The 18,403-nt window shown below is 41.3% G+C and overlaps 1 protein-coding gene across 5 annotated transcripts in view; it reads left to right on the top strand.

The window, feature by feature from the left end:
- Positions 1–3,938: 3,938 nt before the first annotated feature.
- MEF2A (myocyte enhancer factor 2A) overlaps positions 3,939–18,403 on the top strand; it is a 170,271-nt gene continuing 155,806 nt past the window's right edge. For 2 of the 5 annotated variants that reach the window (XM_081228555.1, XM_081228559.1), the window contains exon 1: positions 3,939–4,481. The gene's annotated coding sequence lies outside the window, so the exon portion shown is untranslated. The remainder of the gene's footprint in view (positions 4,482–18,403) is intronic. The other 3 variants (XM_081228557.1, XM_081228556.1, XM_081228558.1) reach the window with 3 other exon arrangements.

Genomic DNA, 18,403 nt, shown 5'->3' with positions numbered 1-18,403 from the left:
CACCCCCACCCCGTATGAATCCTTTTTTCTTTCTTTCTTTCTTTTTTTTTTTTTTTACTGTCCATCCTTCTCATTGTCATTCTGATATGTAGTTATGTTTTTTCTCCAGCGCATATACCACAGCTTCAAAATTCTGCTTAAAATTCTCTTCCCCCAGGAAACCTTCCCTATATTGTCCAGTCTCAACTAGTTGTTTCTTTTTCCAACCCCACGAGGCTAAGGATACTTTGTCCCACAGGCATGTCAAATTCAACATGAGCAGAATGGAACTCATCGTGCTCCCCTCATCCAGCTCCCTCAACCTCACATTCCTCCAGTGTTCCCCACTTAAATGATGCTGCTATTATCTACTCAGGAGCCTAAGCCAGAAACCTGGAGGCAGCTGAGACTCCTCTACCTTCCCTGACCCCATATTCAATGGTCAGCAAGCAGGTCAGTTCTCCTTCTAGCTCCATGTTTTGCTTCTGCCCTCTCTTTACCAACAGTCAACTGTCTTCATTCAGGTCCTCCTTCTTTCTTATCTCAGTTGCAATTTGTCTTAAATGGGTCCTCTGAAAAGCAGACCCCAAAACAAGGATTTTGGTGCAGGTGGTTTATTTGGGAGGTGATTCTGGGAAGGGCTCTGGGGGAGTGGGGAAGACTTGGGAAGTGAGGACAGACATCAAAACTGTAATAATGAGTGGACCACCACTGAGGACAACTGGGGCCCAATCCACTGGGGCCCCTGAGAGACTTCGGGGTACATGCCTTAGAATTGTCTTCCTAAGGTGTGAGGAAGCTGGAGTCTTTATCTCCTGACCCAAGGAAGCCCTCTCTTGGGGCCAGAGCCTCAACAGAGACACAGGAAGCCATCAGCATGTGTGGGGAAAGTCTGTGGAGATGTCCAGGGATGGGAAGGGTGGGGGCTCTGCCAGCAGCGGCTATACCATCAGTGCATTCTAACTGGTTGTCCTGCTTCAAGTCTTGCTCCCTCCCACCCACCTCCAACTACTGCCCTCAGTGATCCTTCTAAAACGCCAAATAGATCTTGCTATTCACCTGCTTGAAATTTGTCAGTGCTTCCCTTTGCTTTCAGAAAGAGATCCAAATGGCCTGGCTTGATGGCCTAAGGCTCTGCACCGTTTCACACCTGACCACTCCCCAGCGCTTGATCAGACTCAAGGCTCCAGGCACACTACTCTAGCTGTGGTTTTTCTCTTGAGCCACACTCATGGGGTCCTTGCACACAGCAGTCCCTCTGCCTAAAGGCTGCTCAGAAATATTTAACAAACATTTGATTGTCTACCACACGCCGGGCACTGTGCTAGATATGGCAGATCAAGTAAGGAATAAATCACATTTCTTGTCTTCAAGGGGCTCACTCACCAGAAGGAAGGAGACAGACATACATACAGAAATACACTTCAACTAAGCACTGTATTAGAGAAGGGTTCTTAGAGAAGATGCCTAGTGGAGACTTGATGGATAAAAAGGGGTTTACCCTGCAGACATAGGAAGTAGCCCGGTGTGTGATTAAGATTCCTGAATGCGGACAGTGAGGTATCTGGCAGGAAGGGGTGATCTGGCAGGAAGGGGTGAGAGTAAGGCTGACCAGTGGTCAGGGATCTCTGCCTCCCAGGGAGCTTGGGCTTTATTCTTCAGATCAAGACATAATGAGAGGACCCCTTTTCATCCTTCTTTGGAGGCTTTTTAGATTCACTGTGGGGTTGCCTCATCTAAGAAGCCTACCCTAATTCTCTTCCCTTCTTAGATATTCATCTTCTGTGCTCTTCTAGTGCCCTTGGAAACCCGTCTCTTGGTGGTTACCAGGCTGGCTTATGTTTTAAGGTGTATGCCCCCTCACCATAGCCTGCCAGCCCCTTTGAAGGAAGGGCTGCTCTTCCTTACCTCTATATCACAGTGCCTAGTACAATACGGAGCCCCTTCAGTTGAGACACACTTGGACACCTAAGTGCTTTAAGGAGGACAGAAGGAGCTGGAAGACTAACAGATGCTGCCCTTCAGAAGTTCCTTCCAAGCCAGTGGCGCATGGTCTAGGCCCAGCTGAGTGCAGCAAGTTGCTGGAGACACTGGACTTCAGGTACATGTTTTTGAGACCATAGGGGCTATGATGATTTTCTAAAATTGGTTACTTTAATTACAAATAACAGTGATTATACCTTGCTAATGGATTTTACAATAGCTGTGCTCTAAAATTCTTACTTACTTTTTCTTCCCTCTCTTCTTTCCTCCCTTCTTCCCTCCCTCCTTTCCTTCCCTCCCTCCTTCCTTCTTTCCTTCCTTCCTTCTTTCCTTCCAACTCCCTGTAATTCTTAGACAAGGGCTTTGACTTGCAGGGGATAGCGGGGAAAGAGGTGCTCTCTTAGGTGATGCAAACACTCTTCATTTCTTCTTTGGCTGGACTCAGAGCCAAGTTCTCTGCCTGGCTTTCTGGAGTGACCAACAGCATTTGAATGGGTAGGGGATGGGCAGTCTGAGCTGAGTCTTCTGTGCCCCAAAAGGGTCAGCTTCTGCCAAGGAAGGGAGATGGGGTGAAGCAATGAGCGTATGAAAACCTCTTTCAGAAAAGTCTGTTCTCATTGTTCCTCTTCTCCTTCCAGGGCAGGTGGGAATAAGGGAGCCATTGCTCATGGTCCTCCCACCTCACCTTTTCCTTTCTGAAGGAAAACTGTTCAACTTTTCTATTTTCTTGGAGCAGAGAAGCCAAATCCAGCTGGCTTTGCAGCTTCTGGCAGATTAAAAAGTGTGCATTTCCACATGACTTGCTGAGTTACACCAAATTCTAACGTGTTTTTAAAAAAACCTCCCTGCTGCGGGCTCCTCTGAACGCTGACATTGTGGGGCTCTGAGCGCAACTCCAGGTTAATTTTCCAGTGTCTGGTGTTTATGTGTCACTTTTGTGTTGGGTTCTCCCCAGTACATTGCCTTGTCCTTGAGAGAGGAAGCCTGTTAGTCTCCAGCTTCCTTTGTAACTTCCCAGTTTCATGATGCAAAGACTACAAATGGCTCACCTCCTAACGACTTCCCTCGGCAAAAACCAATAGCCCCCAGATATATTTCCTTTGAACCGCTCTCAGAAAAGGCAGTATGCAGAGTGGTCAGGAGTTCAAGTGCTCAGTGCCCTCCTCTTAAGCTGTAACCTCAAAAGGTCACTTTAGCGCTCAAGCTTCCCTTTCCTCCTATGTAAAATGGGAATAGAAACTAAAGCTACTTTGTGGGGATGTTGTAAGGATGATGAGCTATCATATTGCAAACTATTCAGCACACAGTTTAGCGCTCAAGGCATACTAGCTGTGCCTATCAGTAACTAGCTATTACTAGTAGTTAAGATTAGTAGTTTGAGTCTCTCCCCGGACGTGGCGAGCTTGGCTGGGGTCGAAAGCCGGAAAGGGGTCGCCCGCCTTCCAGCCTTCCAGGCCCCTTTAAGTCCTACTGTCTGGGGGCCGGGGTCCGAGCCGCCTCGGCGCGCCAGGGGCCTGAGTCCCAATTGTGCTTGCTCAGTGAGGGTGACCTGGTGGCCGCGCAGGCGAGGGCACAGGTGCGGTCCCAACCGCAATGTGGGTGTGGGCGCGGGCGTGGCGAGCGGAGATCTGGGGCGCCAAGCTTGCCCCGGGGGCGGGGGTCTGGCAGTCACTCCAGGAGCCCGGCAGGGGGTGTCTGGGCCCTCCCGAAGGACGCCGCCTGGCACCGGACTCCGGACGACAGACTGACTCGCGCCCTGAGCCCCGGCCCCGCCCCTGGGACCCCGCCCCCCGGCGCCCCGGGTTGGCTGGAGCCGGCGGCCAAGCGAGGCGATTTGCCACGCGCCGCGTCTCTGGAGCGGCTCTGAGCCCGGCCCCCACGGCTGGTCTGGGAGGCAGCAGTGGGGGAGGCAGGGCTACAGGGCGCGACGCCGCCGGGCTGCCCCGCCCTAGGAGGCGCCCGGGTCCTCATCAAGTGACCAGTATCCCTTCCAGGAGAACACGGTCCTTCAGAGGGAAGCGAGCTCCAGCCTGTAGCCCCGGCGCCAAACCGCCGTCATCTCCTTCCTGTGCCGGGTGATCCGTCTCCTCACCCACAAGAAAACATAGTCCGCCCCTCACGTCCTTGTGGGGTAGTGCTCGCTTCCAAACAGTGTGACTCTCTTTGCCCGCACCTTTGTCTTTCCCACTCCAAGTGCTCTAGGACCCACCAAGAGGATAAATCAGCTCTGTGAAGAAACCTTGAGGGAGAAGCCAGAGAGGGTGCGAAGGGAAGTGAAGGAAAAGGCGAGCTTGGCGGAGGGACACAGAGTACCGTCGAAATAGTGCGCACGCGCGCCGACAGGAACGAGTTCCGGTCTGGCCCGGGCCTGTCTCCTAAAAATAGCCCCGGTGTGGGGATCCGTGCGCTGATGTCCCGACGAGTCCCGGGCTGAAGGAGGCGGCTCCGGGCGGCGCGGAGCGCTGGTGGCGGGCCCCCGTTGCGGCTTGTGTGCGCCCGCCAGCTGCGCCGGAGAGACGGTGAGGGCCGCGGGCGGCAGGGCTCAGTCCGCGGGGCCAGAGGGGCGGCGTCTCGGCGAGGGGGCTGGGGGCGCCGGGGAGGGGGGGCGACACGGCCCAGGAGGGGCGCCTGCGGGGCTCCGGGGACAGCGGGACGGTGTAGTGTCCGGCTGGCAGAGAGCAGGGGTCGAGGCGCGCGGCGGCGGGGCGGGTGGGGTGAGGGGAGGCTGCGAGCGGTGGTCGCGTCGGGGTCGGAGGCGAGGGGCAAGGCGCCTGCGGAGGTGGGGGCGGGGTGCCCCGAGGGCGGGCCCGAGGTCTGAAGGGGTGTCGCGGGCCGGTGGAGGGAGGCTCGGCCGCGCAGGCTCGGCGCGAGGAGCCTCCCAGGGCGCGCGCCGTGTTTGGGGCTGGGGGGCGGTGGTGGACGTCGCCTCCTTGAAAGTTGAAGGAGTTCCCTGGGGGCCCGGAGCCTCTCTGTAGGGGAACGCCCGAGGGCCGTTTTCTTAATCTTTCAGTGTGAGGCCGGGGTCTCCCCGAAGCGGATTACCGGGGGGTGGGGTGGGGCGTTTTGCGGTGTTGTTGGACTCGAAGAAGTTCCCCCACTTCTGTTTAGGAGAAGGTTGGTCTAACGGAGTGGAACTGTGTGTGTGTGTGTGTGTGTGGCCGTGTGTGTGTGGATGTGGATGTGTGTGTGGATGTCAGTGGCCGGGTCGGTACTTGGGGCCAAGAGGTGGCCCGGGCTGGGGGCACCTGCGGGTGCGGACGCCCGACCGTGCGGGGAGACGTCGCGGGGAGGGAAGGGGCTACAGAGGGAACCGCTCGCTGCCCTCACCCAGGACGTCCATCTAAGTAGATCCCGGCTCGCAGGGAAGGTTTTGTGTGATAAGAAACTTTGCCTTTTAGTTCGATTCCATCTGTCTTTGATCAGTGACGATTTATTAGTAGGTGAGATAGTGCAAACAAGTTTGGAAAAGATGAGCATTTCTGAATTAGAAAAACAAGGGTTTTTTGTTGTTGTTATTTTGTTTTTTGGTTTTTTTCCCTTTAAAGTGTAACTATAAAAATGTCCTCAGACCTGATGACTGATTACTGAGATAAGAAGCGAGCCTTCTGTCATGATCCAGTAGGGAACCATGTGAAGATTGAAGACTAGCAGTACCGTGTTAACCTGCATTTTATTTTACAATGAGATTGTGATTCCAATAAGTGTGCTTTTAGAAAGGCCTGCTGTGGTGTGTTGAGAGTGTGTGTATTTTAAAACAAATACTGTCTAAAAATTTTCAAGTTTTAGCACAGTATGTTTTCATTGTGTCTTGTATCTATTACTGTATGGAGAGAAGGTTCTCTAAAGCTGTAATTAGGTGTACATTACAGAAGAGCACTTTTCCTTTAAGAATCCAGCTGTGTTGTTTTGGCATCTGCCAAGTACTCCAGTTGTCAGTTTAAAAATCTGTTACCTTGGCAGTACTTGTACAGTCTGTGGAAAAGTTAAACAAAATAGCTTAAAGATTTTTCTGCAAACACAAAAACGGCATTTATTTTAATAGCGTGAATTTAGGAAATGAGGATAAAATAACTATATTGTGTTATTATGGCTTTTGTATATACGTCTTTTGGTTTGGGGTGTTTTTTGTTTTTTTGGTTTAGTTTTGGAAGGCTCAGTCTTTACTCATTTGTTTTCCTGTGAATGGCAACTTTTAAGAAAAAAGTCAAGTGTTTTCACTAAAGTGGAAGACAATTTTAGTTAGACTTTATATCAAACATAGTGAACACATGCTATATAAAACATTAAGATTAGTTCTATATGATGATGCACTAACTGATTCTGAAATCACTTCTAATTCTCAGAGCGTCGTAGTAAAAATTTGTGATAATGGTGTTAAAATGAAAATACTCTGAAGAACTAAAACTAGTGATTTAAATACTTTGCAGACACAGGCTTTAATAATTCTGTTGGAAGAGTGCTTCCATAGAAACTTATTTACTAAAGCCGTCAACGATTGTGAGATGGTAGTGACCTCTCTAAAAACAGCTTTTTCATTTAATTCACACTGTTGTTATATATGAAACTATGGTTTTATTCATACTGGAGCAAAGGTGATAAAATCATGTTAACTCCTTAAATTGCTTCTCAGCAAAAGTCCAATAAAATTGTTTAGGGCAATGAGTGAATGAGTGGTGGGGAGTGCTCAGTAGAAGGAAAATAGCTCTTTGGGCTCAGAAATAATAATTGTAAAGTCACCATGTTGAATTAGGGATTGAGAACAATCTTCTATATTGTTAGAGTTTTTATGTTTCCTTAATGGGTATGTTTGACAAAGATTATTTTGTAAATGCAACTGGAAATAATCTTTTAAAGATGAGTTGTTTTGAATGGTGATGTTTTATTTTTCAAAGCAGTTGCATTATTGCTTTGTATTTTACATTAAGAATGCAGTGCAGGTTAATATTAATTTTATTAATATTCAAGCAGTAGCAGTGTCGTCACTCATTAATTTTTTGGTTACCAAGAGAAATATCTAAGTGTATTCTGAGAGTGGTTAAGTAATTGTGGAAATGTTTATTAGAACGTGATTTTGAAGTTTGAAATATTTTAATAAAATCTTTTTAGTAGATTTGTTTTCCGATTTAGGAGGGGGAAGCCATAAGTAAATTTGTTACTGGGAAGTAGCATGCTTATCAGTGTGGTTTTGGGAAGCCACTTTTTTTTCCTCCCTTTGCTGCTTTTATAAAGTCTGGCAAGAGGAATTTAGAGTAACACACAATGATGATGGTCCTAGATTTTCTTTGGGCATTTCTTATTTTATATATTCTGTCTTGTAATCAGACCATGCACCTATTTTTTGTTTGTTTTGGAAGATATACTCATGGTACATATGAATGTTACAAAGTCTAGCTGAAGTTTTCTTTTATCAGCGATGGGGCAATGAAAATACTGCTTTGTGGACTGAAAATGATCAGCATTGCCTTTTTCTAGATTAGAAAGAAAATTTCTGAACGTTCTTAGTAAATTGAGAAGTGAGTGCCCTCTCAATGTTTGAAGTAATAAGAGAAGTGTAAATATGGAAAATCAAATCTGTCTTCTAGTTAGATAACTTCCTGCATAGAACACTCTAACACATTGTGCTGATTTGCAAGTCCTCATAAAGGAAGGCTGCTTGACTTTGTCATCAGGTCTTGGTTCTGATCCTAGCTCTACCATTGACAAAGTTATGAGACGTCTTCTGTAAAATGGGAAGGAATTACACCACCTGCCCCATAGAATTGTTAGAATTAAATGAAATAATGGTGTGATAGTTCCTAGGGCGTTCCCTGAGACTTGATGTACAAAAATGCATATTGCCTCGTCTGCCTTCATCTCTTCCTGCATACATCCCTTCCTTCCTATGTAGATTGTATAGGTACTCTGCCCAATACCTTTAGTGTTTATTACCAAAAGGACTTAATGTAATGTATAAATACAGGAGAATGCTCATATATTTGTTTGGGATAAAATATCCCAGCATCTTAAATTCATTGTCAGATTAAACATAAAATGTTTAGTTGGCTGATCTGCAATCATTGTTGGATTCTAACTTCCATGATCTCTCTACATTAAAAAAAAAAAAAGTGAAATATCAGTATCTTTCCTACTTTTCACTGAAACATGTCTTTAAGGAATTATCTGGGGGAGTTATCTTTAAGATATGATATTTAAAATTTGAAATTACAAAAATATTTTTATAACATACCTGGAATAGGTATATCTAAAAAATAGGTTTTCTTTAGTTGGTAATTTTAATTTTTTATTCTTCATTTTACTTGCTTGGTGGAACTAAATTATTTTATTTAGGTGTGCTTTATCTGTGTATAGTTTATCTGTGTACTCTATGTTAAATGGATCCTGTGTCCAGTTTATTATAATTGAAAGTATAAGCTCATTTGTTAATAAGTCTCATGCATGGCACGGGATATGTGTTGGCACATATTGAATAAATACTATATTATTTATATAGATATATGTTATTTACTGATTTTAATATTTTTGTATTTACTAAATTGGTATTTACTGAACTTAGTATTTAATATTGAATCATCTTAGTAATCACTCAAGATGAAATCATAAGCATATGAGTTAAGAAAATTAGCTGGCTTATGAAGTGGAATACCAGATTTTTGAATATTGGTGTATGACAGCAGATAATTTTCTTCTTTATCAGTTTAATACCTGTTGATGCTGAAAGCCAGAGGAATTGTTAACATGGGTGAAAAACAGACACTAGCTGATCAGACTTCTAATAACTATCAACCAAGGCACATCTTTTTATGGTTGTCTTGAATCAATACTAATTTTATTTTCTTCCTTATACAAAAATGTAAACTTTAATTTATGAACTTAAATTCAGCCATCAATAAAGTTACATTGTTATATGTTTTAAGAAACGTTTTGGTAGTGGGTGGTAAATTTATACTGCATGAGCTGGACCTTTTCACCAGGTTATTTTTGTTGCCAGCAGCATGCATGTGGAGCTTGACTTGGATTAGTTTGAGCTATGATTTGTGACCCTTGGAACAAAAGGATACTCTCCATTTAACCTGGTAAGATAACTTGTAGCTGTTGGCTTATTAAAACAAGGTGCTCTTGCATTGACTAATATTGTATTTGCTTGTCTCACTTTTTATCCCCACCCCTAGCAATCCATCTTTTACATAGAGATTAGAATTACATTTCTAAAATTCAGATCTAAATTGCATTCTTCTTTAAAAAAAAACTTTGAAGGCATGTAAAATCAGTAAAGAGGCAGTAATTTAAAAGATAAGAGGTTGACCTCTAAAATCTGACTGCCCAAGTTTTAGAATACCCACTCTAGCACTTTTTCTTTGTCAATTTCTCAGTCTTCTTGAGGCTCAGTGTATATAGAATAGTGATTATAATGTTATTTACTTTGTAGAGTTGTTGAGACGATTGAATGAGATGTGTATTATCAAGCTTTTAGCACAGTCCTTGGTACCTAAAATGCAGTACTTTTTTCTCCTACTGTTACTATCATTACCGCTACTGCTGTTGCCATTATTAGTCACGGTTCACTTCATAGTATGATTCTATCCTATCTTTCTAGGCTCATTGTCAGCCACAACTCTTCAGTTTCTATGACCCAGTTAAGGCCAGCTATTTGCTCCTCTCTGAAAAGGCTATTATTTTCATGCTGATGTCTCCCACTTTTATTTTTCTAGCCCAGAATTTTCCTGAGCTTGATATCCACTTGGAAATCTAGTTGGGATTTCAAACATAATGTTAACCACATGACTAAGATATAGCTATTTATTCCTCTCCCCCAACCTTCTCTCTCCTACCCTCAAACCCTGGTGTCTCTGCTGGCCCTCCCCATCTCAATAAATGGCAGGACTCAAGCCAGAAACCTAAGATATCATTTCGGATTCTTTTCTTTAATCTCAGATCCAACCCATGCACACGTTATGTTGTACCTTCAGAATCTATCTTGAGCCAATCCACTGCTCTTAGACTTCACTGCCTTCACCTCTTTATTTCAAGGCATCATTATCTCTTGCATGAATTACTGCAGTAGCCTCCTGACTGGGCTTGTTTCTTTTCCTGTTCCTCACAAGTTCTTTATTCACACAGCAGCCCTAGGAACCATTTTAAGAACTTCAGTCATGTCATTTTTCCTTAAAATCTTGCAGTGACTGCCCATTCCTCTCGAATGGCCTATATTCTTTTCTGCGACCTGAATGGCCCTGAATGATCTTTCTCCTTCTCATTGTTCTTCCCTTCATTCACTGGATGCCAGCCACTTGCACCTCTCAGTGTTCTTTAAACTTTTTACTTCCTTTTTAGGGTCTTTTGCACTTTTTGTACTACCTGCTTGAGATGCTTTTCATAAGGCTGGCCTGGCCAAACTCTTTGGAACTTGGCCCAGATCTCACTTTCTCACTCAGACCATCCTGTTTAATGTTGCAGTCCGTTAGTTACTCTGTCACACATCATGTTTATTTTCTTTAAGACACGTAGTATAAGTTGTATATATCTTGTTTAGTTATTGCTTAATTATAGTTTTTCTCCATTATCTGAATGTAATATATCTATATCTTCATTCATGTTTTTGCCAGGGATTGGAATGCTCACTTGCTCATATTTATCCTTTAAGTTGTAGCTTAGATGTTATCTTGATACTGATTTTAATGTTTGTAGACAAAGTTTTCCTCCCTTGTTCTTGATACACACACTATTTGTAGAGTAAAATCCATTATGGACTATTTAAAGTACTATAATTGATGTCATTCTCTTCTGCTAGGCGGAGTTCCTATGTCAAAGACTGTGTTGCTCTTTCTGTATGCTCAGTACCAACCAGTCTGTCATGCCACATATTAAATCTCCGTAAATGTTGAATTGAGTGGAAGTTGTCCTAATCAACTGAAATGACCAACACAAACCAGTTTTCCCAAATGAGACTTTAAAAATTATAAAAGTACTTTCCAGATTATAAAATACTGGTTTGTGCATTTCCTGTACATATTAATATATGTATTCTGGGTCAAGGCAGGAATCCCAGAGTTATCGAGCCTAAGTATAATATCATTTCCTGAGATTCCATTTTGTGAGAGCTTTTGTGACCAGCATTAGGAACCCAACAACTATTTGTAATGGTGAAGATCATTCCACATTCTAAATACCTAAATTACAAATGAGCTTTTGGAACATAACCTGTTTGCAAGTTGGGGACTGTTTTAGCAAAATGTTTATTTTGATGCTGAAAACCTTTTTCTTAATGGTGTTAAGCTTATTTTCACATGGATTATGAAGGGAAAGGGAGAAAAGAATCTGCGAGTTGAGATTTTGTTTTTCAAAAATGGCTCAGTTTTCCCAAAGTAAAGTTTTGGTATTGGCAGAAGGTTGTTGTTGTTTTAATGTTTTGCTTTGGGAAAACCTTAGAGAAAAGTTACAAGACTAGTACAGTGAACTCATATACCTGTCACCTAGATTCACCGATTGTTAATATATTTAGCATATTTGCCTTATGATTCTCTGTATTTGCAGAGTGGCCCCAAACTCTGGAAACAGATGTTATTATTTTATTTTATCTATAATTTGAAGCTCCTTGATTACATCTTCTGGAATATGCCAAAGATTCAAGTTTATTCAGTTAAAGTCAGAGGCATATCATCTGAGGCAGAACATCACAGATGCATACAAGGGATAGATTGAAAATGCTGCATTAATGTACTTTGCTAACAAGGAAACCACATATTAAACATACTAATCTCATTCAGCATATCATGTATTGTGCTGTAATAGCAGGAATCCACTCTGTAGATCTTTTTCCTCTTCGTTTTTTTCTTTTCTCCTTTTTCTTCTTTTTCCTATTATAATTGTTTTTATTGTTAACCATTTGAAAGTAGGTCTTGCACATCATGATCCTTTACCCCAGGTGCTTCAGCAATATTGTCTAAGAATAAGAGATATTCTTACATAACCACAGTATGATGGATTCAAGAAATTTAATACTGATACAATAATTTACTATACAGTTCATGTTGAAATCTCTTCAGTTGTGCCAATAATATCCTTTAATAGTGTTTTTTTTCTAATTCAGTGTTATTATATTTTAGTTGTCCTATCTCCTTTAATCTGAGACAATCCTTCAACGTTTTTTTTTCTCTGGCATGAATAGTTTTGAAGAGTACAGTTCCTTTGTTTTGTAGGATGCAGGAATACCACATAAGTGATGATATATCCTTCATAAAAAAAGGCAGTATAATGTCTCTTTGACCCATTGTTGTTGTTTACTTGGATCACTTAGTTAAGGTTTGAAAACTCCATGTAAAAGTTTTCATTGTCCCCTTTGTTATTGTTGAATAATCTTTGGGGAGACCCTTTGAGACTGTGTGAATACTCTGTCTTCCCCCAGAATGTTCACATAATGGTTTTAGCATTTGTTGATGATTCTTGCCTGAATCAGTTATTACGCAGCGGTTTCAAAGTGGTGTTTTTCTATTATTCCTTCTACATTTGTTAGTCGGCCTTCTATTCAATTGTAAATTAGAGCTTTTCCTTTTCATTGCTTATTTAATATCAGTATAAGTTTATAGATTCTTTTTTTATGAAGTAGGTTATACTCTATCACCTGTCAGTATTCATTTTTAAAAAATATTTATTTCTTTTTGGCTGCGTTGGGTCTTCATTGCTGCACACGGGCTTCCTGTAGTTGTGGCGAGCAGGGGCTACTCTTCATTGTGGTGCACGTGCTTCTCATTGCGGTGTTTCTCTTGTTGCGGAGCACGGGCTCTAGGCGCATGGGCTTCCGTAGTTGTGGCTCGTGGGCTCTAGAGCGCAGGCTCGGTAGTTGTGGTGCATGGGCTTAGTTGCTCTGTGGCATATGGGATCTTCCCGGACCAGGGGTCGAACCTGTGTTCCCTGCATTGGCAGGCAGATTCTTAACCACTGTGCCACCAGGGAAGTCCCCTGTCAGTATTCATTTCGATGTTCCAAATTAACTCAGATTTGGTCAGTGGGAGCTCCTTCAACTTAACTCATTGACTGTTTTGACATGTTTCTATCATTTTTGGAGCACTTCCTTACTTTGGGGACAGTAGGTATTCCAGACTCATCTTCTGCTTTTCCTGCAGCTGTCCTAGGATCAGCCATTTCTTCAGGGAGTCCTGGTTTCTTTCATTGGGTTAAGAGTATTTAGAAGTCAAGAACTGGGCAGTAGGTATGCTCGTTGATACTGGAATATCATTGTTTTAGAGCCTTTTCAGCTGACCAAGCTGAGAAATTTTGAGTTTATGCTGATTGCTCAAGCAGTAGATTGTAATTTTTCTTTACGTTCCTGGATCTCCTTAGCACAGAATCTTTTCTTTTGAAACTGTTAACAGTTTAAGTGAATAATTTGTCATGTAATTTTTCTGTTTAATTCTGTGATGGTTGGGTCTTGATTTCCAAAACTTAGTTTAAGTTTCTTGGGAACAGGAGTCCTGTTTTATATCTCTTTGTATGTTCAGTGAATATGTTTCATAGTGCCTTGAGCATGATTGGTACCCATAGGTGGTTTATAATGTATAAGTATAATAATGACTCAATATTATCTTTATTACTCTTACACCATAGTTAACTTCTTGTGTTTTGTTGTAACATTTCAGGTAATTTTGTGGAAACTTTTAAGTGAATTGGTGATTCATTTGTTCTGTTTTTACTAACTTTGTTAACCTTGAAGTAATGAAACATCTAAAAGTTTTTCAACTTAAAAATTTTAAAAACCTAATTCTTGAGATTAAAGTATATAATTAAAGAAAATCAAAACGACAAATCTTGACATTGCTGTTTTATGGTGTTTTGTTCTTTAGCCCTTTCTGGGCTTCACTTTAATTATAGTGAGATATCTAGATCCTTTTTAAGTCTAGGTTACATGCTTTATATATAATTAACGTTGACTTGTTTATGAAAGTGAAATTAAGTGATACAAAGTATTGTGGAAAGAATATTGTGCTACTGAGCCAGGAGTCATTGGGTTCTAACTCTTTGTAAACATTGTGTTACTTTGGCAATTTCACAGTTTGATTTTCATTATCTTATTCATTCAGTCTACGGGGCTAGGTGATGAGGAATAAGTGAAAAGGCATGGCTTTCACAGTCACATGGGAGTTTGGATACATATAGGTTTATAATTCACTTTGCTATGTGCTTGATGTGTATAGTGCAGAGTGCTACAGGAGCACATAGAAGGGGCAATTAACCCAGTTTCAGGGAAGCCAGGAAAATTTATTCCACTGGAAGTGACATTTTCAACTTAGGTTGAAGTCTAAAGAGTGAATAGGACTTAGCCTTGTGAAGAGAGTAGGTAGAGTTTACTAGACCTGTTAAGGGCAAGAGATACACTTAAGGACCTTGGGTTGCTTGGAGAAACTCAAAGAGTACACTATGGATGGATCAGGCAGTGCCAGAGAGATTAGACTGGAGAGATAAATAAGGACCAGATTATGAAGAGCCCTTAAGCTGTGTTAAGGAGTTTGTACTTTATTTTAGGGAAAATTTAAGCATCTTAAGTCTGGGAGGAAATTCATTTAAAAGGTGATACTGATTGCACTGTGTAGACTTCTTCAGAGAGAGTTACAACTGGTAGGCAGGGCTTCCCTGGTGGCCCAGTGGTTAAGAATCCGCCTGCCAATGCAGGGGACATGGGTTCAAGCCCCAGTCTGGGAAGATGCCACACGCTGCGGAGCAACTAAGCCTGTGCGCCACCACTACTGAGCCTGCTCTCTAGAGCCTGCGAGCCACACTACTGAAGCCCGCACGCCTAGAGCCCGTGCTCCGCAGCAAGGGGAGCCACCGCAGTGAGAAGCTAGCGCACCACAAAGAAGAGTAGCCCCCACTTGCTGCAACTAGAGAAAGCCCGTGTGCAGCACCAAAGACCCAACTCAGCCATAAATAAATGAATGAATGAATGAATGAATGAATGCATGCCTGGACTTTGGCAATGGGATGAGGATTGAAGAAATAGTTGGGTTTGAGGAGATATATAGGAGGTAGAATGAAAGGACTCAGTGATGGAGGGCTTGTGGAAGGTGAAAGAGAGAGTTAAGGGTAATGATTAGGTTTATGGCTTGGGCAACTGAGGGAATGAATGGGTGGTTTACTGAAATAGGAAGCACAAGCGGAGGTTTAGGTTTTAGAGAAAGATGATGAATTTACTTGTGATAGAGTGCCTAGATGGATAAAGAGGGTATAGTCAGAGAGTGGGATGTATAACTTACTCTCAGAAATGAAACAGTTCCTGTTAATGACAAGGCCTAAGGAGTTGCCCATGGAATGGGTGTTTGAAGTGGAGTGGAAGTGAAGGTATGTAGTGGTCCAGGAACAGAGAGGATTTATCTATTTAAAAAAGCCTAAGGGTATGCCTGCCCTAAGGCAGAGCACCCTGTTTTAGATTATCTCAAGGTTTTCAGCATTTTATCTTGGAAACTAGAAGTGAGAAATTTCAGATACTGTGGTCTCAATAAGATTGTCTTAAGTTAAACAAGCAAACAAAAAAGCAAAAAAAAACCAAACAATAAACATTTTTTTCTAAACAAAGCAGGAGACTGTTTAATTGCTCCAGACTCATCTTGTATTTTACCTTTCCCAGTCCTGGAATCATCCTCTTTTCCGAGGAGCCCTGGCTCCTTTCGTTGGAGGATGGCATTTAGAAACCAAGATCTGGGTGCTAGGTGTGCTCATTGCTCCTGGGGTGTCATTGTTTCTAGGCCTTTTCAGCAGAGCTAAGAAATATGTGTGTATATACTAACCCACACATATATATATGTGTGGGTTAGTATATAACTATACATATACAGTCACTTCTACTATAACGTGGCATGTGTGTTCCTGAAAATCACTGTGCGATGAAAAGTTGTATAATAAAGACCACGAGGTACATGGCATCAATGGAGCCAGGAAAACAATACTCAGAAACGTTGTCAGTGACACAGTAAAGAGAAAAGATAGGAACCTAATAAACGTTTTAAAACAGCAGTCATGCTGTTAAACATGTTAAATGGTTACGTATTACATAAAGAGTAAATATGGCTCTTTGCTATGAAAAAGACATGAAGTTTGCTTATGTAGGTGAGTTTTGGAAAGGTTGTGGCTTGTGAGTTATTGTGAAGTGATGGATTGAGAGTTATCTGAAATCAAATGAAACAGCACCAGATGTGGATGGATGTGGCTCATAACACATGCTGTTATGTTATGGACTGTGGTAGATCATTTTCATTTGAGTCAGTTCTCCCTTGGGTGCCTTGCAATTTATTCTTCATTTCTGCAATAATCTTTTTCTATTTCTTTTTTGAATTCAGTCAGCTTTTTAAGTTTCTCATTTTTGTTTTTTAGTTTCTGTCTGATTCAAAGTGGTTTTCATATCCTCAAATGCTTGTTTGAATATGTTTAATCCAATTATTAATATATTAGGAATAATATATTAGGAATAATATATTAACAGAATATATTTAATTCTATTTGGAATACTGACTTACAGAGTTTTTGCTGCTTTGAGGTTGTTTTTGGTAGGTTTTCCTCACATGATATGTCAAAATCTGTTTCCTGATTTTCTGGATTTCACTTTTCTTTTGTTCATTTTTGTGATATTGGGGGGTTTTACAGTATTCCTAGTTTAATGGTGCCCTTTTCTGTCAGTATAAAATAGTCCTGTTACTTCAGTAGTTCCTATTTGTTTGTTTTAATGGTTGGAGAGAAGGGTTGTGAGACTTCCAATTTTATGATTCTTTTTGGTCTTGCAGGACCTTAAATTTTCCCCTTTTTCTTTTTCCCTTTACCATCCAATTGCCAAAGGATACTCTTTCCTTCCTTTTGCCTGTCTTCTCCCAGAGGCCATGTGTTTCAAGGTTGTGCCCCCTTACATGGTGGCTAGCGCTTTAAATGGCACCTGTTCTTTAAATCACCAGAAGTTTGAACTTCCTTCCCTCTACACTGTATTCTGATCTGCCCATTTTCCCAGATTTAGGGTGGGTTTAATATTTTTGGTGGTCCTTGCAAATGACCCTTAGGCCTGTTTGCTGGCACCAAGTCTTGTGGTGAGTGGGGGTGGAGTGACAGCTTGGGAGATTAGTCAAGTACTGGGATTTGGTGATTTTTCTGTTTCCATTCATAGACAACTTTTTTTTTTCTTTTGTCTTTAGGCTATGCTGAAAGCTTGGTTTTGTGTGGGATTTCCTTTTCCACCTTGTTTTTTCATATGGTTTAGGGGGAATATTTTTAGTTAGTTAGATAATGCTACCACCATTGTCCTCACTAAAGTGTCTACTTTTGGGGGAGGGGGAGCAGGAATCTATTGACTTACGCTATCAGTGCTACAAAGGTTTTAGTAAGAAGAGACATAGGTAGTCAACTTACACTGGTGAGCTAGAAATGTTAGAAAGTACCCTGTAGGAGATATAAACCAATTTAAATACTCTTGCTTCATTCTGCTAGCATGTAAATGCAGGTTCTAGGTTATTGCAAGAGGCTTAAGTGCTTTTTTCTGTAAAGGTTATTAACTCAAATATTTATTTCTGTAATGTATATTGGAAATGCTTTGGTTTTATTTATAACGTGAATGAGTTATAGGTCTGTATTCAGCCCAGCACTTCTTTGGTACTTCCTTATTCTAATGACAATCTAATATGTGAAGTTTTCAGAAAAGGTAACTTTTTTTGGGAATTTAAATCATTTTTAATAAAATTTTTTACACTTAGAGGTGAAGATGTAAATAATATATAAAAAATATAATGGTATATAAAGAATAATAAAACATTCACTTGTGGATCTACTACCTCACTGAAAGAGTAAAACTACCAGTACTGTTGAAGTCCCCTGTGTGAACATTCACAGTCTTATTTCTATCTCTAACCCCAGGATTAAGAATTATTAAGAATTTGTAGTTATTATTCTCTTGGCCTATATTCTTAAGCAGGATACTATTAGTACGTGTAGCTAAAGTCCATTTATTTTCCATGCCCTCACCTGCCATTGTATGACTACTTCACAGTTTATTTACCATTCTATTTGTTTCCTTGCTGGTTCTGTTAGTAGGATAGTAGGTTTTTTTTTTTTTTTTTTAGAAAGTTAACTTCTAAACTTGGAAATTGATCTGATAGATGTGAACTTCTTTGAAAGTTAAACTACTTGTATCTCTTCTCTTTCTTTTTCTACTCTTTTGGCTTTCTCAGTTTTATTTTATGATTGAACTGTTGTCCTTTGATTACAATAAATTGTAGGTGTCATGTTATTTCTTGGCTGTACACTTTTATTGTGTTTAATAAGATGGCACTGTATCTGTTGATTGTAGTTGAAGTTAATTGGTTCTCTGTCTTACATGCTTTACATCTATGTCTTTTTAACATGAGAAATTTAACATAAAGTTGGAGTTATGTGTGGAAGTTCTTTATGCTTGGTTTCTAGAATTTAGTTGCTTAAA

Source organism: Mesoplodon bidens, assembly GCF_964165515.1.
Source record: "Mesoplodon bidens genome assembly, chromosome: 3".
NCBI lineage: Eukaryota > Metazoa > Chordata > Mammalia > Artiodactyla > Ziphiidae > Mesoplodon > Mesoplodon bidens.
This window is presented reverse-complemented; position numbering and strand designations above follow the sequence as displayed.